Source organism: Pan paniscus, chromosome 22 (assembly GCF_029289425.2).
Source record: "Pan paniscus chromosome 22, NHGRI_mPanPan1-v2.0_pri, whole genome shotgun sequence".
NCBI lineage: Eukaryota > Metazoa > Chordata > Mammalia > Primates > Hominidae > Pan > Pan paniscus.
The window spans coordinates 15,669,550-15,697,219 of record NC_073271.2 but is presented as its reverse complement, the minus strand read 5'-3'; positions in this window follow the sequence as shown (position 1 = coordinate 15,697,219).

The window sequence follows — 27,670 nt, the reverse complement described above, 5'->3', positions numbered from 1 at the left end:
AATATATACATACTCTCTGCATGCATTGTCGCTATCAATTATATTATTTAGGTTATTTATATTATTTTGTTGTGTTTGGTATATCTGTAATGAACAGACAGAAAAAGTTTATCTCAAGTTACTTGTATAAATGTTAAATTTTGTTGCTTCACATGTATAGTAACATGAGAATATATTTTTAACTCTAAGAAAATGATTTCAGAATGTTGTATTATTAATAGAGCGCTTTGCTGATATACTAAATTATATGTACTCCTTGCCAACCTGCTTAGTCTGTTTAATTATGAAATATACTTTAATGCTCTATGTTTAAAAAAAGAAGTAAAAGCCATAAAGCTCATTAATTTGGGAGACTGATAATGTTTGCACCAATTACCTTCATCCTAATCTCTTGTTTTTCATCCCAAATCAAAAGAATCTCATGATCTTGCTCTTTCTCAAAATGGATGTGACTTGAAATGGATGAGAATATTAGATTCATGTTTTTCTTAAGCCAAGACATGATGGTCAAAGAATACCATGAGAACTGGTGGTCTAAACCGATGAGAGCAGGGTTCAAGGAGATTACTTGATGTTATTTGTCCAGCTCTTAGCAGAGTGTGGTCAGCTTTTCCTTGTCCATCTCCTCAAGACTATTACCACAGAACAAAGTAACTGGACCTTTTGGTTACACAGCTTTTATCGGCTCCAGTTCAATGTCTACTTAGTGTGGGGAAATTTTATAATACTGAAAACAAAATATTTTTATGATATATAGTTCTGAAAATATTTTATTCCTGATCTTGTATTATTTTAGAAAAAAACAATCCTTTGAATATCGATAAAATGCTATTTCTCTCTCAGATAATACCCAAAGGATTATTAGAAGCCAATGGTGGAAATACAATACAAAATTTCGGCCCAGTCACATGGACCTCAGAAAACACAAGATGGGCTAGAAATTGTCACTTTTGGCCCCATAACTGACTTATATAATAACTCCACATTGTGAAAGCAATGAACAAACCTTTGACCAGCTACTAGCCATCTCTATCACAAAGTCTGATTCACAGACGCCTTATAGATCATCTACTGACCCTTACTCCAAATATCAATTATGAAACAGAAATTATTTGGAAAAATATAAGACATTGTGCCACTCTTTCTCTACCGTTAGCCTCCTACTCAATGACATGATTAACATAATGCACAACATTGCAAAATCTTCCCTCACTGAAATGCATACTACTCCTTACCAGACCAGAACAGTGACCTTTCCCTCTAATCCCACAAGCTTCTTGTATGCCTCTTGATACACATAGAGACAAAACAGCAGGGGAAGAAAAAGCTGATTGAACTAGAGAGACTAAGCTTTGCTGAGTATATATTTTAGGATGTGCTACCACACAAAACTATTATGTGTGAGACAAAAGACAAAACAAGTTATAATATCACAGCATGTGGGGGAATAGTTGTTTGTTTTTCTTCTCTTCCTGTTCTTCTCCCCTATTTCCTTTCTTCTTCTTCAATCCTCCTCCCTTCTCCCTTCCCCTTCTGCTTTCTCTTCCTTCTCCTCTTCATTATTTTTCTTTCTCTTCATATATGTGTACCATCTAATAATGATAGGAAATTATGCTACCCCTTGTGAGTAGTAGTAAAATAGAGATACTAGCTAGAAACTGAGAGTTTGAAAACCCGATTAGTATGCAAAGAAAATATGCATTTGACTTCATGATATATACTGAGTGTTTTAGGGTAATTTAATGTTAGCCACTCTGAAGGAATAATAACTCTAAAATGTCAGAGGATTATAACAGGAAAATGTTCTTTCTGTCCTCATCTTATACACACGACATTTTGGAAAGGAAAATGAGTATCATTTAAAAGACAGAACTGGCATCGCGGGAAATTCAAAATTCTTCTGAATTTGCAGAGAGTTCAGTTTGTTCAAGGATGACAAGAGAAAAACATCTGGAACAAAACAAAGTACAAATAAGCAAATAAAATGAAAAGACATCTGAAAAAGTATAGAATTGCACAAAATAAGAAGAAGCAAAAACAATCCTGAAATTGCATAGAAAAGGCATACCTGTGAAAATAAATGTATTAGCCTGTTCTCATGTTACTCATGAAGACATACCTGAGATTGGGTAATTTATAAAAGAAAGAGGTTTAATTGACTCACAGTTCAGCATGTCTGGGGCAGCCTCAGGAAACTTATAATGATGGTGGAAGGGGAAGCAAACACATCCTTTTTCACATGGTGTCAGCAAAGAAAAGTGCAGAGCGAAAGGGGAGAAAAGCCCTTTATAAAACCATCGGATCTCATGAGAACTCACTATCACGAGAACAGTATGGAAGTAATCACCTCCATGATTCAACTACGTCCCACTGGGTTCCTCCCACGATACGTGGGGATTATGGGAACTAAATTCAAGATGAGATTTGAGTGGGGACACAGCCAAGTCAAATCAATAAGTAACCACAGAATGTAAATTTTAAAATTAAGACATTGTATATTGCATCTAATGATATCTAGGTGACATGGCCTCAGTAATAATTAGAAAATTGGAGAAGCAAACAACATGAATAGACACAAAGTCATCAGGATTATTTGCCAAAACAACACATGATGAAGTGTGTGTAATGGATGAGATGAGAAAAGGCTGAAAGAAAAACTTTGCAGCAAATTTAAAGTTTATATGTATATTTTTATGTAATAATATTGATATATTAACCATTATTTGAGCATTATGCCAATTGGCATTCTGCCAATTGCTGTCTATTGCATACAGGTTACATTTAATGCATTATCTATTTTAATTTTCCTAGGATATGGTATTTGTAGGATATACGTATTATGATCTATTATATGCTATTTGAGTGCCCATTATCAGCCAAGGAAAAACTGAAGAACTGCAACAGATAGAATAAAGATGAAAGAACCATGACAATTTGATGCCAAGTGGGATCCTGAACTAAATCTTGAACCCATAAAAGGACATTAGTGGCCAGGCGCGGTGGCTCACACCTGTAATCCCAGCACTTTGGGAAGCCAAGGCAGGTGGATCACGAAGTCAGGAGATTAAGACCATCCTGGCTAACAAGGTAAAACCCCGTCTCTACTAAAGAATACAAAAAGTTACCCCGGCGTGGCGGCGGGTGCCTGTAGTCCCAGCTACTCAGGAGGCTGAGGCAGGAGAATGGCGTGAACCCTGGAGATGGAGCTTGCAGTGAGCAGAGATCGCGTCACTGCACTCCAGCCTGGGTGACAGAGCGAGACTCTGTATCAAAAAAAGAAAAAAAAGAACATTAGTGAAAACATTAGAGAACCCAAATGAAATCTGTTACTTATCTAATAATATGTAACACTGATAGTTTTTTAGCTGTGGCAATTGAATTATGATTAGTTAAGATTTTAATATTAAGGGAAGCTGGGTGTAGAGTATTCAGAATTCTTTGTATCATGTTTGTGCAAAAGTAATTGCAGTTTTGGCCATTGAAAGTGATGGCAAAACTGCAATTACTTTTGCACCAACCTAATACTATTTTTGCAGTGCTCTGTAAGTCTATGATGATATCAAAAATTAAACAAACATTATTAAAATACCAGCATGAATTTTTATTGTCATTTTTTTCAGTTATTTTCAGACTGTCTTCCTCTACTTCCTTGTATTCCATAAAGGAATGTAGGGAGGATCAGTCTTTTCTATTACCTCTACTTTCAATGTGAGGTGATCGCTATAGGAACTGCAATCTTGGGCTTTCCACTCCATGTGACATATTTGGGGGTAGAAATTAAGCATGGTTAGCTCAGCCCTTCTCTTCTCTTTTTGCCTTTAGGTACCAGTTGCCCTTTGTAAGTATGCACTCCACACTGTGCATTGTGTCTCGACACTGTAGGATTTACCAGGCATGCTTCCATGTGGAGAGGTCTGAGGTTCTCTAGTGCTACCTGTGACAAGGTGAATACAAATGTCTATTTTGGGATTCAAATCATCATCGTAATGACCGTTCATTTCTGCCGTGCATCAAAATTCATTTCTCCACTTACAACATTTTCAGTAATGGAAGTGGCCATTTTATCTCTATTGCTGTTCCTTTAACTATCTTAAATAACTGCAAATTCAAGCTAAAGAAAAAAATTTAACAAAAGTAGTCTCATTTAAGATCTAGTATAGCGTAATAGTTAAGAATGTGAACTCTAGAAATACATTTCTCAGCTTCTAACTGCCCTTCAGACTTCTAAATTGGTTTCCTACTGAATATGTGATCCTTGATTTAACCTTGATTTTTTACCTGTCAAATTCAGTAGTAATTAATTTTGCTTATAGACTTTTGTAGATTATATATACATACATGTTTGTATAATTTGATCTTCTCTACTTTCTCTGTAGAGACTCCACATGTATTTTGTCTCAAAAATAAACAGATTGTTCTTCAAAAAGAAACACATTGATAGTTATAAATTAAAATTCATTAATCAATTCATTCATTAATCAGATATCCCTTGTACAACTATCTAAATGCTTTCTTTGAGGAAATTGGGTCATGAAAACATAAATATGTTATCTAATAACATACAGTTGGAGAAACACCTACTAAAATTTAGGTTTCCTGATGCTACAAATGGAAACACAAGATATCTTAAGATAAAACATTAGCTTAGTGATGAAGTGCTCAGGACTCAGACATCTTCAGTTAAAATCTTGCTCTGATAGTCAGTTGTATAAGACTTTTAATTCTCTGTGTCTCATTTTTCCTTTTTATAAAACATATAATAACACCTAGCTTGAATCTTTACTGTTAAGATTAAATGAGATGATTTGAAAGACTGTGTGTGTGTGTGTGTGTATGTAGATATTAGCAGAGAGAAATCACTTTGTGCTAGGATGGAAAAGTTAAGATATAACAAACTATTTGTGAAGCATGAATAATTAAAAATACAAGTTTATTCTGATTATTTTATAAGTGCAATTCTCTTGGCATTTCAAATAATATTCCATTATTTACAAAAATTAAGCAGAATTAACTGAGTTATTTATATGGATAATACCTTCCATGACTAATCATTGTAAATGTAATAAATTATTGCTATGGGATATGGTACAATTGAATTGGACTTAAATTTTTATATTTAACATCTACTCATAACACGGCCACGGAGGAAAATGTATCTTAATACCTACAATACTTCTTGCAATGATGTTGCCTAATGAAGTCTTTATGAAGTTCACATAACTGTTAGTTGGAGGCACAATATAAATTTTCTGACGACTTTTCAGTTATAATTTAAAGTGATAGAAATATGACACTGAAATGAATGTACTGAGAGTATTATTCTGATGACTCCGTTACTTCCAATAGATTTTGACACTGATAGTTTTTAATCACTTAGTTAAAAGGAGGGAAGCAGAGAAGAAAATCCCCCTCTTTTCACCTTTGACAATGAAATTATGATTAAAAGCTGATTACCTGTGACTGCAGAATCAATCATTCCTAATACATACTCTCTGGAGAAATTAAAAACATCGAAAAAAAGAAATGTGAAATAGCCTCATGGTTACTGTCTGACGGAAAATATCTAGAGGCAATACTAGGTTTTTCGTAATTTCATCTTATGCCAGGAGACATGTCACGTAAACATGATTGCTAAATAGTGAAGATAACACTTGTCTATTAGGATAACACTTGTCTGCTGCTGAAACAAATCACCTAAGATATTGGCATAAACACCTTGCCTATTTGTTTCTTAGTCAACAGGTTACATTAGATGTCTCTCCTGAAGAGTTTCCCTCAAAGTACTAACTCTCTCAAAGTGGTAAGTTGTGTGCAATAATCTGGCCCTCCTTAAAGCCCAGGAGGACTGGAGAGAAGGAGAGAGCTCATGATTTTTAGGAGATTTTGGAGGTCAGGGAGAGATTTAACTGGAATTAGTATAGGAAACTTTACCCTTATCCAAAGTGCTGGAACTAATCAGTATCCAACTACATTGCAAAAGAGATTGGGATATGTAGTCCTCTTACATTTCCTGTGAAATCTTCCTGTTAGACCAAGTAAAAGAAATGGGATTAAGGGGGATCTAGTCAATCTTGATGTCATTATACATTGACAATAAGTGCTCAAAATAATTTTTATCATCTATTATTCTGACTATGAAATTATATTTGAAAATAAAACACTATTAAAGTAATATATTCTCATGTGAATACATTTTATTATTTTAGATTTTAAATGTATAAGTGAGGATATTAAACATTTAAAAACTTAGAAAGCCCAGTTTGTCTCTGGCTCAGGATTTTTTTTATATTTGTTTATGCTTTCAGTGTCACTAACTCCTTATTTTGTTTCTATGAATCTCAATACTCTTCTGAACCTTCTACCTTCAACAATTTTTTTTGAAGTAACTGGTACTTCTTGATCACTTTTTTTAGTGGCGCTTGTGAAAAAAATTGTGTTTCTTTTCCTTTTTTCAAGACAGAATCTTGCTCTGTCACTCAGATTGGAGAGAAGTGGTGTGATCTTGGCTCACTGCAGCCTTCACCTCCCAGGCTCAAGCGATTCTCATGCCTCAGACTCCCACGTAGCTAGGACTATAGGTGTGTGCCATCATGCCAGGCTAAGTTTTGCATTTTTAGTAGAGTTGGAGTTTCACTAGGTTGTCCAGGCTGGTCTCGAACTCCTGGCCTCAAGTGATCCTTCTGCCTGAGCCCCACAAACTGCTGGGATTGCATACATGAGACACTGCCTTGTCCTTTTGTTTCTTTTTTTTTTTTTTTTTTTTTTTTTGAGATGGAGTCTCGCTCTGTCGCCCAGGCTGGAGTGCAGTGGCACAATCTCGGCTCACTGCAAGCTCCGCCTCCCGGGTTCATGACATTCTCCTGCCTCAGCCTCCTGAGTAGCTGGGACTACAGGCGCCCGCCACCATGCCCGGCTAATTTTTTGTATTTTTTAGTAGAGACGGGGTTTCACCGTGTTAGCCAGGATGGTCTCGATCTCCTGACCTCGTGATCCGCCCGCCTCAGCTTCCCAAAGTGCTGGGATTACAGGCGTGAGCCACCGCGCCCGGCCATCCTTTTGTTTCTTAAAAAGTAGATTTGTATGCTCCTGATTTTTAATGTCTCCATTAGAACCTTCTTTAATAATTAGAATCAGAATTGAATGACACCAAAACTTTTTTCTTTTTCCTCAATTTGTATGTGCTCTTAAAGTAATTAACTTTCTGATACCAAATAGTCTTAGTTGCAGAATGTTTTATTAGACAGGCAGAGAGTAACTTCTAAGGTTAAAAAATAGATCGTCAAAATTGCCATATTTTTTATTTCTTTACAAGCAAATTTCTGTCTGAGTTTTTGACAGGAGGTTATTAGATAACAACTACTTTTCAAGCAACTTCACACTGACTCGTGGTACTTCAAATAATACATTTGCTGAAAACACTGTTCTTAGGAAAGAGGCTTGAAATTATATTTCATCATTCATAGAGAAACGTGGTATGAACATTTGGAAACTATGCATTTTCTCCTTTCTATCAAATGAGTCTCCAAAGAACTCTTCAAGATTTTTATCAAATTTAATATTAACAGTAGCCAGGAGGAAAGCTTTATAAGTTCAATAGAAAAATGTTCCATAATCCTGGGTAAACTATCTTTTTGTTTTCAATGTGCACAAAATGTCTTTAAATATTTCACTTGTAACGTTAAGTACTCTGCCTCTTTTATTAGGAAAGTTTTTATACTTATTTGTGTGTGTGTATATCTTTGTTGTATTCGTTCTTTCTTTATGTAGTTATTAAGGCCTAATTCAATTCTTAGCATCTCTTCCTGAAAATGTGAGCACTTTGCAATGAGTATTTTCTTTCATTTACGATTACTTTAATTATTCCCTATGAATTAATTATTTCAATAAATATATTAATATAAAGGTGATGACACAAAATGATTCTTACCTAAACAATCTAAAGGATGGAAATAATCTACAAGGAAATATTCTTATCTAAACCATCTAAATGATAGAAATGATACAATAAGAAATATACTAACTGATCTAGTATGCAGCAGTCCCGGTGTGGATCTGTTATGCTCTAATCTCAGGACCTCCAGAGCAGGCTTCCATTTTATTTGAAATAGAATTGGGTACCTGGGATGAAGATCTATGAGTCAAGACACGTTTCAACCTCTTATTCACTCAGCAAACATCAAACCCCTTTTGCAACAAAGCACAATTAGAGTGCAGACTCTTGGGAAGTGCATCCTCAAGAAATGAAGACAGACACTTACAAACATCACACACTTAGATTGTTAACCTAGAAGACTAAAGTTCAAGGTAGAGGAAGTAAAAAGATCGTGCAAGCATTGAAAATGTGCGCATTTTTGTGGAAAAGGAAAGAAGATGATGGCACTCAAAATGAGGAATTTAAATGGGAAAATGTCAAATAGAAAGTGATTTTTAATGACATGACAAGATATCATCGTATCCTGGCAGATGAATGTTTTATGGTGCCAGGTTTCCAAAATGCTTTTTCATTCAGAGTGGCCACTGGAGCTATAAAATTTTGCAAGATTCAAGGATACACAAGATCCATGCACATCAGGTATGTATCCTCTGCTCATTTTTAAAGGTAATGAGAAGTAAAATAATCAAATGGGCTTGTCTATGTCTTAGTTTGGTGATCAGGCCTCTGTGTAACTGATGACTGGGTTAAGATGTATGACACACATACTTGATATGTTTTTTTACCAAAATAGCTCAAGAAGATTATAAAATAGGACTTTTGGCACCTACTAATTCAACAACTAGGGATCAAAGAATTTTGTAAACAGTGATTTCTCCTAGGGTTGAATACATGAAAAAAAGCTTAGGCAACAGCAATTTGAGTGTTTCAATTTCCCATCCATACAGTTTTATTAAATATCTACTCCTTACCCAGCAGTGTAGTAGACATTTCAGAAATCAAAAAGATCCCGGTCATCAAGGAACTATGACCACAAAGTTAAAGACAGACTCGTAAACAATTAAGGGCAGGAAAATATGACTAGTGGGATGATATGAAATGAGTACATCGAGAGCACTTTCTTATAATGAGAAAATTATTTCTATCTGAGTAGCAGATGTGTAAAAAGAAAATCTCAGAGAGGATATAGCACTATTCTTTTCAACATTCTTCTTTATATGTGTTTGTCAAGGTGAGTGGAGTTTCATATAGAAAACCACATTCATTTGAATTTACAGGGGTCCACTTCTCATGTACCTATTCATTTATTTAACAAATGCTTACCGGGCACCTACTTTGTGTCTATCATAAGACAGATGTATTAGTCCGTTCTTGCACTACTATCAAGAAACACCTGAGGCAGGGTAATTTATATTAAAAAAAGAAGTTTAGTTGGCTCATGCTTCTGCAGGCTGTACAGGAAGCATAATGTCTTCTGCTTCTGGGGGAGGCCAAAGGAAGCTACCAATCATAGTGGAAAGCAAAGACAGAGCAAGGCATCTCACATGGCTAGAGCAGGAGCAAGAGAAAGATAGGGGAGCTGCTACAGACTTTTAAAAAACCAGATCTCTTGAGAACTCACTGTCATGAGAACAGCATCAAGAGGATGATAGTAAACCATTCACAAGAAACCCACCCCCATAATCTAATCACCTCTCCTCAGGCCCCGCCTCCAACACTGGGGATTACAACTGGACATTAGGTTTAGGGAGGGACACAGATGCAAACCATATCAGTCATGTGTATTGGGATCTGAAAATTAGAAAAACATGTTTCCTGACTTATTAATGATTAATATGACTATTAAAATATTTCGGTGCAGTTACTAGACCCACTTGACACATTCTAATTTAAAGACATGCCACTTTGAGTAGTCTGAACTTGACAACATACAGCTAAAAGATGCTGAGTGTGTGACTCCTCGAGTCTGCAGTCTTGAGTGTAAATGTCCAGTGCTGGAAATGAGCAAAGTGTTTTGGAAAGCTTATCAGACCACCATAAAATTGGAAGATGCCCAGGAAAGGTAGGAAGAGACTACCGTTGCACTGCTGTTAAATTCTGTTCATTTTTCTTCTTTCTTTATCCTTTTTTAAATTTTCTAGTTTTTTTATTTGTATGTTAGCCTTTTCCACGTAAGAGTGATTTAACATGGATGAGTTCGATAGCACTCTTCTCAATAGAAAATACATGTAACTTAGTTAATATTAGAAATGCAACCCTGTGTTACTTACAGGCTGGAGGAAAAGACATAGTGGATTTCTCCATGTATTTAACTTAATGGTTAATAAATAAGACCATTTAATACTAGATCTTATTGATCATCAAATAAAAATATTTAAGCTGAAAACTTCCAAACAGTAATATACAATAAAATATTTTAATAGCATGTATTTCTGAATACATTTATGTAGAGTTTTTACAAGTTTATGTACAAAAGCTCTGCTTAGTGTTTACAGGAATTTTCAATCTATAGCATAATGTTCTTGTGTTTATGTGGAAAGGGTATAGGAAATGTTATCTATAATATAAAAGTACCACCTGTAGACTTACTCTAAAAAAATCATGATTCTTAAATGCATTTCTACTTAATGATTGGAATGGAAGTTTAAAAATAATATTTGAGTGTACATAGGAATGTATAATGTATCTTTGGAAGGGTGTATGTAATCACAAAATTAGTAGTTTTATAATAAAGTTACATTAATCACTCTAGGACAGATGTAAATGCATGTATTTAAACCATTTCACGTTTATGGTCACACTTCTAACTGCTTTAGGGAAACTGTTTACATGTAAGTTTAAATTAGAGTAGTATTTGTTACTATGCCCAAAATTTCCATTCTAACTTAACTATAGAATCATCTGAGTATTTATCAATTATAGTGATACAGAAAATATCCAAACTGTCCAAATCCTGAATGATTGAAACAACATAAAGCACCTGCTTTGTCCTACTGTCTTACCTGTTTTGCAAAAGGTAAACAAGTGTGCAAACTGAGTGTATTGTTATATTTTGGGATAATATTGTTTGATAAGCTTGATTGCAAAAATGTCAAATTTTTCACTACTTTATACCAATGACTTTTGAAATATGACTTTTCAACAACTTCTATTTTTAGGGTTTTTTTCCACCACCTCTTAAATCTGCATTGGCTTTGTCACTTGCTTTGGCCAATAGAATTTGACAGGAGTGGTTGTGTGCCCATCTCACACCTAGGTGTCAGGAGGCCTTGTATGCTTCTGCTCAATCTCTTGAAAAACTACCCAGTTTTCAGGAGAACAAGCCAGGATTGCTTCTTGGAAGGATTTAAAGGCTGGTTGGATAGTGACAAGCTGTCCCAGCTGAGGGCCACTAAGTCATCTTTTATAAGCCAATTTTTAAAATTATTTTTGTGGTAGTAGATAGCTGATATCATTTCCTTGATTAAATACTAAGATGATTATAAAAAGCTGGGTTGATTATTCTTATATGTAAACTTGACTGGGCTAAGGGCTGCCCAGAGAGCTGGCAAAACATTATTTCTGTGTGTATCTGTGAGAACGTTTCCAGAATCTGTTAACATTTGAATCAGTAGAATAAGTAAAGAAGACCCACACTCACCAGTGTGGTTGGGCATTCCAATTCCTTGAGAATCTAAATAGAACAAGAAAGGCAAATTTTCTCTTTCTCTCTCCTTAAATTGGGATATCCATATTTTCCTGCTCTCATACATTGGAGATCTTAGTTCAGGGGCCTTGGGACTTTGGAACTTACAGCAGTAGTTCTTCTAGTTCTCAGTCCTTTGGACTCGAAGAGAGGTCAGATGATGAGACTTCTCAGCCTCCATAATTTTATGAAGCAATTCCCATAATAAATCTTTCTCTCTCTCAATATATATTTGTTTATAGACTTGTAATATGTGACTTCCCATTTTGAAAAACATAATAAGAAAACAATTAATCTAGGAGAGGAACATATATGCTAATCAAGAATTTACTACAAAATATTTTATTCTACAGACATCTCCCTAGGGAGTAGACACTATCTTTTGCTTGCTAATCGTATTTTCCTGTAATTGAGCATGGATATTTACACATTTTGCTTTCTACTCCCCAAAGTTAAGTGAATAATCTTAATTATCCTGCAATCTCTGTTTGGCTATATAGTATTTTGCCAGCAGTATGACTATGCCAACTTACTTTATGTTCTTATACTTAAAGGTAATATTATGATAAAAACTAGTCATTTTCTTTGAGAGTTGTGGAATATTCATTTAATTAACAAGAGCTTATAAAGTATCTAGCTTCTATTGTACACTATCTATATTATGTCTACACACACACACACAAACACACACACCTTGTTTTACTGTAGTTTGCTTTATTGTCCTTCACAGATATTGCATATTTTACAAATTGAAGGTTTATGCCAGCCGTGTGTTGAGCCAAGTTTGCTGGCATCATTTCTCTAACAGCATGTGCTCACTTTATGTCTCCGTGTCACATTTTCATAGTTCTCACAATATTTCAAACTTCTTCATAATTATTTTGTTTTTTATAGTAATCTAGGATCAGTCATCTTTGATGTTACTATTATAATTGTTTGGGGGTACCATGAACTGTTCCGATATAAGGTGGCCAACTTGATTGATAAATACTGTGTGTATTCCAGTTGCTCCACTGACTTGCTGTTCTCCTGTCTTTCTCTCTTTACTTGGGCCTTGCTATTCACTATGACGCAAAAATATTGAAATTAGGCCAATTAAGAATCCAGCAATAATCTCTATACAATCAAGTAAAAGGAAGTTTGTATCAATGTTTTAAAATGACTGAACATATTGAGAAAATCATGTTAAATTCAAGATCCTCTTACACCAGACAGCCAAGTTGTGAATGTTATGGAAAAGTTCTTGAAAGAAATTAAATTGCTACTCCAGTGATCACACAAGCGATAAGAAACCAAAACAGTCTTATTGCTGATATAGAGCAAGTTTGAATGGATAAAAGATCAAACCAGCCACAACATTTACTTGAGACCCTAACTCTCTTCAATTCTATAAGGGCTGAGAGAGATAAGGAAGATGCAGAAAAAAAAAAGGTTGAAGCTAGTAGAGTTTGATTCAGGTGGTTTAAGAAAAGAAGCCATCTCCATAACATAAAAGTATAAGGTAATGTAGGAAGTGCTGATGTAGAAGCTGCAGCAAGTTATCCAGAAGATCTAGTTAAGATCATTGATGAAGGTGGCTACACTAAACCACAGACTTTCAATGTAGACAAAACACCTTCCTACTGGAAGAAAATACTGACTAAGACTTTCACAGCTATAGAGGAGAAGTCAATGCCTGGCTTCAAAGCTTGAAAGGACAAACTGATTCTCTTGTTAGGGGCTAATGCAGCTGATGAGTTTTAGGTGAAGCCAACACTCATTTACCACTCTAAACATCCTTGGGCCATTAAAAATTATGCTAAATCTACTCTGCTGTATTCTAAGAATTGAACAACAAATCCTGAATGACAGCATGTCTGCTTACAGCATGTTTAACTGAATATTTTAAGCTCACTGTTGAGAAATGCTGCTTTGGAAAAAAGATTGTTTTCAAAATATTACTGCTCATTGACAATGAATCTGGGGACTCAGGAGCTCTGATGGAGATGCACAAGGAGATTAATGTTTTTATGCCTGGTAATACAACCTCCATTCTGTAGCCCATGAATGAAGAAGTCATCTCAATTTTCAAATCATATTTTTTAAAAAATATATTTTGTTATGCTATAGCTGCCATAGATAGTGATTCTTCCAGGACACCTGGGAAAATTGAAAACCTTCTGGAAAATAATTTATCTTTCTAGATGCTATTAAAGACATTCACAATTCATGGGAAGAGGTCAAAATATCAATATTAATGGGAATTTGGAAGAAGTTGATTCCAAACTTCATGGTTGAATTTGAGGAGTTCAAGACTTCAGGGGAGAAAAAAACCACAGATGTGGTGGAAATAGCAAGAAAAATAGGATTCAAAGTGAAGCCTCAAGAAGTGACTAAATTGCTGGAATCTCATGACAAAACTTGAATAGATGAAGAGTTACTTCTTATGAATGAGGAAAGAAAGTGGTTTCTTGAGATGGAATCCACTCCTGGTGAATACACTATGAACATTTTTGAAATGACAACAAAGGATTTCAAGTATTATACATATTTAGTTGGTAAAACAGCAACAGGGATTTAGATGACCGATTTCAATTTGGAAAAAGGTTTACTGTGAGTAAAATGCTATCAAACAGCACTGCATGCTACAGAGAAACCTTTTGTAAAATGAAGAGTGAATCAATGAAGCTAACTTTATTGCTGTCCTATTTTAATAAATTGCCACAGTCATTCCCATCTTCAGCAACCACCGCATGGTCAGTCAGCAGCCATCTGCATTGACACAGATCTTCCACCAGCTAGAAGATTATGACTCAGTGAAGCCTCAGATTTTAGTTAAGTTTCAGCAATAAGGTCTTTCTAAATTAAGGCATGTGTATCGTTCCTTTAAACATAATGCTATTACATACTTAATAGACTGCTGTATAGTGTAAACATAACTTTTATATGCACTGGAAAACCAGAAAAATTGTGATTCACTTTTTACAATATTCACTTTATTAAGAGTGATCCGAACCAGTAATATATCCAAGGTATGTCTATATAAAAATTGTTAAAGCAATCTAAATATGGCCCAAGAAGGACTCCATACTTTGATATTTGAGTCCTTGTGGATGAACTGTAACCTAGCTTAATAGTCAGACAAAATTGAAAACCTAACTTAGGAGTATGGATCTGTAACAATAACAGTTTTGGCCAATCCCAGCAGCCATATTTCAACCACTCATAGACTGCTCAGTGTTCAGTCTGTGTTCAAATAAGGTAAAGGCCAACCTATAGCCACTCCAGCTGTTTCTGTACCTCAATGCCAATTTCTGTACCTCATTTCCCTTATTTTGTCTATAAATCTTCTTCCACCACGTGGCTGTGCTGGAGTCTCCGTGAATCTGCTGTGATTCTGTGGGCTGACCAATTCGCGAATCGTACATTGCTCAAACTCCTTTAAATTTAATTCGGCGGAAGTTTTTCCTTTATCAAAAATCACAGGGAGCGTAGATTGTTCAAGATACTATTCTAAAGTGTTTTGTAGGTACTAAGTAATTTACTATTCACAATAATCCTGTGAAGTGTCTCTCCCCATGTTACTCAGGTAAAAAGACATTAAAATTATGTGACCTGTTTTAATACACAGGTATTAAGTGTCATAGTTAAGATTTGAACACACACATTCTGTTTTCAAATCTGATGACTTAAACATTTAGATATATTCTATGTAGAGTCATGCATATAAATAAACAGAAGTTATTTCCCTAAAGGCGTCAGAGACAAGCAAACGATTAAAAGACAATTTCTGTTAACATCTTGCTACTCTCTACATATTATAGATAATAAAGAACAGACAGAAATTCTGGCTTGGGAGGGAGAATAACTAAGAAATATTGCCTGGAGGAGGTGACATATAAACTAACCAGTCACCTGCAAGATGTAGAAGTCAGGGGTCCAAATGAGGGAAGATACAACATATGCAGAGGTAAAGCGGCCCAAGTTCATGACAGGTGCATGAAGTCAGGTTGAAGCCTGAGAATCTGATGTGAAAGATCAGGCTAGATAAGTCAGCAGAAGGCATTATAAAATTCCTTGGATGCTATGCTGAAACTTTTTGTTTCACTTAGATCTGATATGCATTTTATAAATGTAAACCTAGGAATAGTTTTCAAACTGAAGATGACAAGTTAGGTTTTTGCAATAATTGAAATGAGAAAAGATGAAGAGCAGTAAGTAGTAGAAGTGGAAGTGATAAAAGGTTGGATTGAAGATGGATGTAATAGGTAGAAAATAGAACTTGGTGCCTGGTTGAATGTGGAAGAATGAGGCCAGGATGGTGGCTTAGTTTTCTGGCTTGGACAGTTGGGATTTTTTTGTTTTTGTTTTTGTTTTTTGAGGTGAAGTCTCACTCGGTCACCCAGTCTGGAGTGCAGTGGCACCGTCTCGGCTCACTGCAACCTCCGCCTCCCAGGTTCAAGCAATTCTCCTGTCTCAGCCTCCCGAGTAGCTGGGACTACAGGCTGGCGTCACAACGCCCGGCTAATTTTTTTGTATTTTTAGTAGAGACGGGGTTTCGCCATGTTGGTCAGGCTAGTCTCAAACTCCTGACCTCAGGTGATCCGCTTGCCCCTGCCTCCGAAAGTGCTGGGATTACAGGCGTGAGCCGCTGTGCCCAGCCAGGCATTTTGTATAAGATTTCAGTATTTGCAAGAAAGAAAACTTACAACTTAGAGACTAAAGCCTTGTGGACTTTAGAGTGTTGTTGTGAAAACTAAGTGGAATAATGCATGTAAAGTATGCAAATCAGTCTACTTCTATAATATGTAGTTAAGAATAAAATTTAGAAATCAGTCATTTTCATGCAAACAGAAGCAACATACTATATTTTGAATAATAACTTTTTTTTTTTGAGACAAAGTCTTGCTCTGTGACCCAGGCTGGAGTACAGTGGCATATGCATAATTCACTGCTACCTTGACATCCTTAAATTCCAGGGCTCGAGTGATCCTGCCACCTCAGCCTCCTGTGTAGCTGGGAATACAGTGTGTGCAACCCTGCCTGGCTAATTTTTTTAAAAATTATGTCATAGAGATGTGGTCATGCTATGTTTCCCAGGCTGATTTCAAACTACTGGCCTCAAGCAATCCTCTAACCTTGGCCTCCCAAAGCTATAGGATTATGGGCATGAGTGACCATGCCCTGCTAACATTCACTTTTTTAAAGATTTTAGGTTAAAGCATGTTGAGATGTCATTGAAATGTCCATTGTGCACATGGATATGCAGAAAGATACTTTTCATCTAATTAGCAGATAAACGGAAATTGCTGCAACGGGACAAGTTTAGAAGATGCAGGAAGATACAAAATCAAAGGTACAGCCCAGGACTGGACCTTTAGAATACCATTTAAGATAAGAAATAAAAATGTTCATTGAGGTTAGAGATGGAAAACCTGTATTTCCGTCTGCTAAGAATAGCTTTGGTGGAGTCAGAATTAGCTTTGTGAGCATGCAACCTGTGCAATCTTACAGGGCCCTGCTCACAAAAGGTTTGGTTTAATGATCTCTTGGTTTATTGCTGTGCTGCCACTCTCTTGAAATTCTTAACTTTATCTTTGAACATGTAGTTTTTAAATAAAGTGCATTACAAAGTTCAGTGCAGTTTGCTAGTGCTGCCATAACCAAACAATCCAGATTGGGTGGCAAAAACCACATACATTTTTTTTTTTCAATTTTAGAGGCTGTAAGTCTAAGTCCAAGCTGGCAGTAAGTTTGGTTTCTCCTGAGGCCTCTCTTCTTGGCTAATCGATTTCTTCCTTGCTATGTCCTCAAATGGTCTCTCCTCTGTGCACACGCATGTCTGGTATCCTTTCTTTTTTTGGTCATTATCAACATTTTTAATTAACACGTAATTATTATACATATTTATGAGATACAGTGTGATATTTTGATGCATTGCATACAGTGTGTAAGATTAAATTAGAGTAATTCACATATCCATCACCTCAAACATTTACCATTTCTTTGTGTTGGAAATATTCAGAGTTTCTTCTTCCAGCTATTTGAAAATATAGAATAAATTGTTAACTACAGTCACTCTGCCGTGCTATGGAACATTAGAACTTGTTCCTTCTATGTCGCTGTACTTTTGTATCCGTTAACCTTTGGTTATCTGTCTCTCCCCTTTACTCTTTCCAACCTCTAGTGAGCATTATTGTATTCTCTACTTCTATAGGCAACTTTTTTAGCTTCCATATATGAATGAGAATATGCAGCATTTATTTTTCTATATCTAGCTTGTTTCACTTAACGTAATGCCCTTCAAGATCATCCATGTTGCCATGAATAACATAATTTTATTTTTTCTTATGGCTAAATAGTATTTCATTGTGTATAGACACCACATTGTCCTTATCTATTCATCTTTATGTGTCCCAATTCCCTCTTTTTATAAGAAAACCAGTCAGATTGGAATAGGAACCTCCCATATGACCTCATTTTGACTGAATGCCCCTTTCAAAGGCCCAATTTCCAAAGACAGTCACATTCTGGGCTATTGAAAATTAGAACTTCTTTAACATATGAATTTGGAGCAAAGACAATTCAGCTCATAACATCAAGTATGATGGAAAAATGGAGAATTGTGTGAGCAGATGAGATATCTTAATACACAGTGTATGCACACGCCTGCTCAGGCTGGCAGGCCAGCAGGCGAGGTGAGTACAGAGCAATTGGCCTGGTGGTGTAGTATGCAAGCACATGCCTCCAGGCAGGTGAGGCGCCCAGGGAGCTGGGGCTCTTGGGGAATCACTCAGGTCCAGATTGCAGAATCAGCTGTGGGAAAGAGGAGAAGCTCCACATGCCAGCAGTTGTGAGATCCTCTATCCCTGGAACATCTCCATTGCTGGGGGATAAGGAAAGTATAGTATAGGCAATTCAAGACTATCTTTCCTACCTTCTTCTCTGTTCCATTATTTAATATGATGTTAAAACCATGTACCATGGTCATTCACCTAATTTTTGGCTCCTATGAAAGTGCTTTTTTGTGTGGATAGTTGTTCAATTTGGTGTTCCTACAAGGGGGATGCTCACTGGAGGCTTCTATTTGGCCATCTTGTTCTGCCTTTTAAGACTTAATTTTTAAGAAATAATTATTCCACAGGAATCATCAGTTCTATGTATTAACATTTATATTTCAAAATAATGTATTGGGATTTATGCATATATTGTCACTACATATAAAATACTATTAACACCTCCAGTAGAGTTGCATCAGCAGAGAGATCGAATTGTTAAATTTTATTTGCGATCTTCCATTTGCCAAGAGTGGCATAGAAATAGACAAGGCAATGGACCAGAGAAATGAAGAGGAACAAAACATCAAGGGAGGATGGGGCTGGATGGGGTAGAGGAACTACAGGGGAGCAGGTTGTTTTAAGATGGAAATGTATAGAGCACATTTGTGGTCTTCAGAGAGTGATCTGGTGGAGAAGGAAAATCATTATTGTAAGAGAGAGAAATAATGGCAGGAATGAAATATGTAGAAGGCAAGATATGAAGGACTCCAGATCATAAATAGAGGAGATGGTCATTTCCCAGAATGGAGACTGCTGGGCTAGTTATGAGAGATGCTCAATAAGAAGTACCTGCTAAACCCAAATCCTTTTGGGTCCACTAAATCCCAACTCCTCTGGCACAGCCTAACCCAGACTCGAGGAAAAGGTGGTGAAAAGTAACCTACAAACTTTGGGCTTGGCAGACATCACCAGTCAATCACAGTGCCCTTTGTTATGTAGTAAGATGGTGGGATTTTCTTTGGTAAGCTGTATGTAGCATGTTTTAGAGCTTACTCATACCCACCTCTAGAAAGATTGTTAATCATGAACAATTTTGCAAGCTGCTTGTTAAAAATTAACATTATTTAAAAATTATAATTAACAATGAAAAAAAAAACAAGTATTGGGGAAGATGTGAGCAGACTGGAACCATCATATGTTGCTGGTGGGAATGTAAAATGGTGCAGCCACTGCAGACCACAGTTTGGCAGTTCCTTAAAAAGATAAATACAGAGTCCCCATCTGACCCAGCAATTCTACTCCTAGGTATATACCTAAGACATTGAGGACATAGGTTCACAGTACTTGTACATGAATGTTCATGGTAGCATTATTCCATGATAACCAAAAAGTGGAAACAACTGAAATGTCCAACTGATTAATGGATAAATAAAATGTGGCATATTCATAGAATAGAGTATTACTTGGCTGTAAAAAAGAATGAAGAAAGAACTGATGTGTGCTGCAACATGGGCGAATCTTAAAAACATACAAAGTAAAATAAGTCAGACACAAGAGGCCATATATTGTCTGATTTTGGTTATATGAGATAATCAGAACTGGCAAATTCATAGAGACAAAAAGTAAATCAGTGGTTGCCAGTGGAAGGGATTGAAGAAATGGGAAGTGACTGCTAATGGGTTTGAGTTTTTTCGGGGGATGATAACATTGTTCTTAAATTAGATAGCAATAATAATTACACAAGTTGATGAATATACTAGAAACCACTGAATTGCATACTTTAAAATAATGGCTTTTATAGTATGTGAATGACATCTTAATAAAAATATTTTAATAAAAACTTACAATTCAATAAGTTACATTAAAAACAAAGAGAATAAATACCACCACCACCACCCTGTTTTTTTAAAAAAATGAAGCTCAGACACACTATTCATTGTATTTATTGTCACAGAATGGAATGAAGAGATTGTAGGGAACAGGGCAGGTGAATTGGCAAATTTGGCAATAGGTATCCGAAAGAAGGACTATGTCTTTCCCTGAGACAATACACAAATGGTTAAATCAAGAAATGAATGCATTGAATCTGTAGAAGCAAAGGAATTGTGACAAGGGGTTGAGTTCATTGTTTTTGACTGTGTTGGCAGTGGATGGATGACAGAGTGCTGACGGTCTGAAATAGTTATAGTAGGAAATGGACACGGAAAGTACTGGGAATTCATGTGAATATTGGGTAACCTTGACATACATGATTATAGTACATATATATGTGTGTGTGTGTGTGTGTTTGTGTGTGCATTTTTTTTTTTTTTGATGGAGGCTCCCTCTGTCGCCCAGGCTGGAGTGCAATGGTGAGATCTCAACTCACTGCAACCTCCACCTCCCGGGTTGAAGCAATTCTCCTGCCTCAGCCTCTCAAGTAACTAGGACTACAGGCATGCACCACGATGCCCAGCTAATTTTTTTGTATTTTCAGTAGAGATGGGGTTTCACCATGTTAGCCAGGCTGGTCTCAAACTCCTGACCTCAGGCAATCCATCCACCTTGGCCTCCCAAAGTGCTGGGATTACAGGCGTGAGCCACCGTGCCCGGCCTAGATTTTTATTAATATATTTGTGCACAGTTTCATGTGTTTTTGTTTCTTTTCATTTTCCAGCAGTGTCCTGGAGCTCAGGGTAAGAGTAGGAATACTGAGCAGGTAGAATCTTGTGGTTGAAGTTGTTTTGATATAGGGTGGAAGAAAGACAATAGATAGAAGTTGGTGTTCATGAAAAAGTAAAGATAATTGTTGAACTTATGCATCCTAGGTCAATTATGACGAGAGGTAAATAATGAAAAGATATGAAGGAATAATTAACTGAAAGAAAATACAGAAGTCAATGGACTCGAGTCTTAATGAAGTCAGAAATTATGTAAAGTGGGAGAAAGGAAGTGAGAAGCCATGAAAGAACTTATGGATCAGAAGTGTAACACTGAATTCAAAATTTTAGAGGCAAGATAGATCTCAGACCTATAATGTTTAATCAGTGAAAATAAGGCTGAAGTGGAGAAAAAAAAACCTAAAACTGAATTTTTATTCATAATTTTGCATAGCTGAACAATGTATGACTATATTTATTTTCTTGAATAAATCTGGAATTCCCTAAGTTAACGATTGCTATATTTCTCATTTCCTTTATTTTCAGTGTTTCTCTCTGAATTTAACACAAAAATTTTCTACAAAGAATTTAAACTCCTTAATATTTTCAACTATATCAGGCTAGGTCTCAGGTTAATTTTCCCTTGCAACAAATAAATTATTGAAAAACTTTGAACTCATCTACATGTGCAAGAATTGGGAAATACTTAGTTAATGGCAAGTCTTAAAGTGATGCAAATGTTGTGGAAGGGTACACACAGTAAAAGTCTGTACCTTGATGATATGTGCTTGAGAAATGTTTGGAATTTAGAGTCAGCTTGAGAATTCCTTGAAATTTCTAAACCGTGAAATGTTTAGCCTAAGGTAAATAGGAGGCATGAAAATGGTGAATCAAAAAAGGAGAAATATAGCAACTGCAGTCCTATATTGGATATCGATTGGAGCATATTTATTGGATGCAATTATCCAACTCAGGATATTGATAGTGGAGAAGGTATGTTTGCCTGGTAAATTCTATGGCAGCCTCAAATATCAGTATTGAAAAGTGTTAGAAGAAATTGTAATGGAAATGAGAAAATAAAAAAAGAAATTCAGATTTAATAACAGTTTTACAGAATTTAACTGTGTATGCTTAAAAATTTAGAAATTAAATTGACCAAATGATGGAACAGTTTAACTTGAAATATAAATATATAGCTGAACTTTCCTGAAAGAGAAAAATAAACCATTAGAAGAACAATCCAACTACTGGAGAAAAAACGGCAGCAAGATATTTTACTCAGAATATTTATTTTACCCAGAAGCTGAATAAAGATGCTATCTTGAGGCACAGAGCAACGTAATTGGTTCTTGTTAGGCTGTTAGGGTTTGAATCAATGGCAGCTTCAAGAATTTTCTGGGGCTGACTCTCCAGCTGAAACAAATGTTAGGAGAAGAGAAAAACCTTTCCTTGGAAGCAGTTTTTACAGACCCTGAACAACTCTATAGAAAAAACAGCCACTGTGTCCTATAACTGAATGCTCTAGATAAAAATAGATAAGGGAAGTTATGTTACTATACAGAGCCCACCATCAATACGGTAATGAGGTAGCCATAAATATGGGCTCAAATAGAAAAGGGATTAAAAGATTTTGAGGGTGCTGGAAGAAAAACAAAAGTTCCTGCAATAAAACCTCTTATCGGAGCTGTCCACACTATGAATTTTGAAATTTTGCAGAAAGCAGCAATATCACAAATGCCACTTTGAGAGAAGAGACAGTGTGAAAAGATACTCCCACACATACCGCCAACAGTAATTGTATTAGTGAAAAATTTGACTTCTTGATGGAAATTGAGTTTTATTTTAAGTGGACTTTCATCATCTGGCATAGCCTGGCCTCTTGGCAAGCTAAAAAATAGTACTTTCCTCATAAACTGCCTTTGTTCAGATAAAATCAAGTTTCTGCTTTGGTGTTTTACAACAGGAAGTATTGACTTTGGGGAGCATTTTTTTTCCCAAGAAATAACCACCTTAAATCATTGATACTGGCTTGTTTTCTAAGTCTGGTGTGTGTAGGGCTAATGCTATGTTAACTTTTTTAAAATCTAATTTGCTGTTTGGGTTCTAAACAATGAGCAAGTTGAGGCCGTTTAAATCCTGAGGCCTTAAAAGAATCACTGTGACACTGTGGAAGACACAGCTGCTGAAGGAACCAGCACCCAACAATCACATTCTAGCTGAGAATTCACAGAAGAAGAGATGGGAAGGATTAATGTAGGCCTTCAGTTTCATCAGTCTCTTAAAACACAAGACAATAATTAGATTTTGATCTTTGATACCTTGGGTTGTGTCTAACGTAGGACCTTAACTTGCCAGGGAATTTAATCTTCGAACTTCATGTTTCCATATACATTTATAATGAGAGGTGGTTTATATTCAAATCTGTGGAATCTCTATGTTGATAGCAGTATATTATTGCAGTATCTTTATGATGTCACTTGCTCGTTTTGCACGACTTCATAAAGGACATGTTGGTCAATGTATCTGGACATAATATGCAGTGAGAGATGCAACATGGAGTAAACTTTTGGCATAACAGTAATGCGATAGTTGTACTTCCCTGTCAAACGTTAAATGTCTGTTGCCAAATGATACGCCCTGTCCACCTGTGGTCCCAGGTGGATGCATAAAGGACCTTTTGGTGATGTTCTTCTGTGTAAAGATACACACTAACGTCTTATTCTTGGGCACTCTGTGCTCCTGTATGTCCCCTGTCCAAGACAGCAGAAGTCACATCCATGTAATTTGGAAGAATAAACTGGGCCAGTTCATCAGCCTCTTTCCTTTACTTTGCTCTCTCAGTGAGTTTCTTTAAGAGAGCATGGAATTTGCTATGCTATTTTTCCTTCATGCCAGAAATGTTTTTTGAAAAGACTTAGCCCTCATTGGGCAGAGAAACCTACTTTTTGTCAGTGCTACAGTGATGAGTAGAGTAATTCTGTCTCAGTTAGCATTTGGCATTACAAAGGCAACATGCCCATCAGTATATGTCACATTCTTCAACATAAGCATTGTCAGTAATAAAGGTAAATTTGTTTTTCATAGCTGTGCTACTCTTTCGTATCAGTTGTTCAATTGGTTCAGAACTCTAATGGGGCCTGCTCAAATCCCTAAAGCATTTAAATCATAAATAAAATATATCATTTAAAAATTTTCCTAGTGTTCTATGATTTCTGAGGATTATTTTTACTGATAGCCTTCCATTTTTGTTTTACCGATGTAATGCATTCTAGTGCATTCTTTTATATAAACAGAGTGCAATTTTGGAGGCTTTTTTGAACTCCAAGCATTTTCCAATTCTCTTTATTTTTGTTTGTTTTATTTATTTTAGAAAGTGCATTTTATGGTAGAGGTTTCCTGATATGTGTGATGATTCTTAGTTCTCTGTTTATATTTAAAAACAAAGCACTGAAAACCAGAAAGATAGATATTTTAAATACTTGTGAGCTTCACTATGTGGTGATAGGATAGGAAATCAAGTCTTTTGTTGGAGAGCCATAGATGCCTGTGTTTGTAGATCTTTTCTCTTGAACCAATCATTTTCTATAAATATCAGTCTTCTAAACTTTCCTGTGGGTTTAGAAACGTGGATGCTAGCTTTTAGGAGGCTAAGTGGGCTGGAATATATTTTACTACACAATGTATAGACTTTCATTCATAAGCAAAAAAATAGTGCCTAAACTCTGCCCTTGGTTGGCTAAGTGTCCGCAATTTCAGAGCTTCTATGATTCATTCTTTCAGAAATGAGCCTTTACAGCAACCCTCTTCCAGTGTAAGAAATGTATAATAACAAGACTAAATGTGTTGGGAGGAAGAACCTAACTCTTGTTTACTCACACGTCCAATCACCTCTACTTAAATGCTTTTGGCCCCATCCTGCTCTATTTGTCTTCAGCATTCCCTGGTGAATTCTTCCTCTAGTCTTTGAGTCTTTAAGTTCCAAAGTAACAACCTGCTTTCATCTTGTTGGCGTCTCTCACTCAGGAAATTAACTTCTGCTTTTCTCTGCTCTGCTGTGTGAATTAGCAGGTAACAGACCTATTTCTATTTTCTAAATAGCTAAATAGACATTTATGAATCTGTTTGTTCTTTCAGTTATGGTCTTCTCTCCCATTCTCTTTGTCTTCATATCACATAAAAACATTAAAATGCATATTTTAAGAGAGAATGGAGGAAAACACATTTGTTCAATCTCAACTTTAGGATAATAAAGAAACTCATGTTTCTTTTATTTATTAACAAACACATCTAAAATCAATTTTGGTGACTATCAAATGAAATAAGGAATGTATAGCTTTCATATAGCCATTTACTCATATGTCAGAGATACCCTAGGCAGTAGAAAGGTAATAAATGCTCTACCATTGTTTATATATATATATATTTCTTTTTTTTTCAGGAAAAAATTTAAAGGGGAAACTCCTTTACAATACAGTTGACCCTTGAACAGTGCAGGGGATGCAGCACTAACCCCCCCCCCCACTACAGTCAAAAATCTGAATACAACTTTGACTTCCCCAAAACATAATTACTAATAGCAGAAGCCTTACTGACAACATGAACAATTAACACAGATTTCATATGTTATACGTATTATAAAAAGATTTCAAAAAGTTTATGGAAAATGAAATTAAAAGATAAAAATAGAAAATATAAACTTTATTTCTCAGCATAAGCCATATCAAGTTTGAGACACTTTTGTAAGTGATGATACCAGCCATTTAGTCCATCCATAAAAAACTGAGGGTATTGGGAATATAAGCATGTCAATGCATTCTTTTATACGTTATTAACTGAAGAAAAATGGGTGCCTTTTAAATAATTTTTAAGATTATGAAACTAAAAGAAGTTAGAAAGGTGAATGCCTAATGCTTTCCCTCCCATAGCAACTCTCACAAAATTGCCCTTGTTTGATCAAAGGAACGAGCAGGAGATTGTCATATTGAAGAAGGGCTTTCCGGCAAAGTTTTCCTGGGTAATTTTTCTGCTCTAGCTTTGGTTAACTTTCTGTAAATACTCTCAAAATAATCAGACACTGTTGTTCTCTGGCCCTCCAGGAAATCAATAAGCAAAATGCCTTGAGCATCCCCAAAAACTCTTGTCTTGACCTTTGCTCTTGACCAGCTTGTTTTTACTCTGATTAGACCACTTCCACCATTACTTTGGTAGTGCTTTTTCTTCAGGATCAGACTGGAAAAGCCTCATTTCATCTTCTGTTATAATTCTTTGAAGAGACACTTCAAGATCTTGATCCCATTTGTTTAAAATTTTCATTGAAAACTCTATTCTTGTCTGCAGCTGATCTCGGTGCAACCGTTTTGGCACTAGTCAAGTGGAAACTTTGCTTAGCTTTAATTTTTCCATTAGAATTGTGTCAACTGAGCCAATTGAGATGTCTATGGTGTTGGCTATTGTTTGTGCTGTTAATTATTCATCCTTTTCAATGAGGGCATGAAGAAGAATTTTTTTATTGTAAGTTGATGTAGATAATCTGCTTCTATGAGCATCATTTCCAACATCATCTCATCCCTTCTTAAAACGAGTTATCCATTTGCAAATGGCTGATTTCTTGACATATTATTCCTATAAATTTTTCAAAAAGCATCAGTGATTTCTCCAATTTTCCACCCCATTTTCTCCATAAATTGGATAATTGTTCTTGCTTTAACTTAGCAGAATACATGTTGCTCTGATAGGGGCTTTTTTCCAGTTGATGTTTTATCTTTAGTGGTCTCAAACTAGATCCTGTTCAGACATGTTATAACAAGTTAATATGAGTTTATTTTGATGAAATACAGTTTTGAAATCCATGCATAGTTTTGTCATAATATGCATTTTCCACAAACTTCTTACAGACTTCCCATAAACTATATTCTTACAATAAAATAAGCTAGAGAAAATAAAATGATACCAAGACAATCATAAGGAGGGTAAGATATATTTCCTATTCATTCCGTGGGAGTGGATTATCATAAAGCTTTTCTTCCTCATTGTCTTTATGTTGAGTAGGCTGAGGAGGAGGAAAAAGAGGGGTGGGCTTTTCTGTTTCAGAAGTGGCAGAGCTGAAGAAAATCTGTGTAAAATCGGACTCTTGCAGTTCAAATCCATATTGTTCAAGGATCAATTCTGCATAGTTCTGTATGTAGATTTCGGAAACTTTTCAACACTCCTAACAAACTAACTTACTTACTCACATAGGACTTCTTACTTATCTTATTATGATAAACAACTTAAACTACTGCTAGCCCTTGTTCAGTCTTATGTTCTTCTTGATTATAAATTTCTAAGATAATAATACTCTTATCTTGTCCACCAATATAATCTCAGTTTCAAGCAAACACCTGGTACATAGTATATAATTTGATTTTCTGTTGAATAAATAGCCTGTGTCTCTTCCATCCCTTTAGTGATTAGTTTAGCTTATTGAATCATTTTTTTAATTTATACTGAATTAAAAGTATGATTGGAAGAGTTAAGTCTATGCTCAATTTTTAACTGAAAAATTAAATTAGTTAATAATGTTATGCTACTTCAACTTAGATTTGCTGAGTTTTTATGGTAAAGAGGAATTAAATAAGTTAATCTACAGGAACTTTAGAAAAATTAAGACATTTTT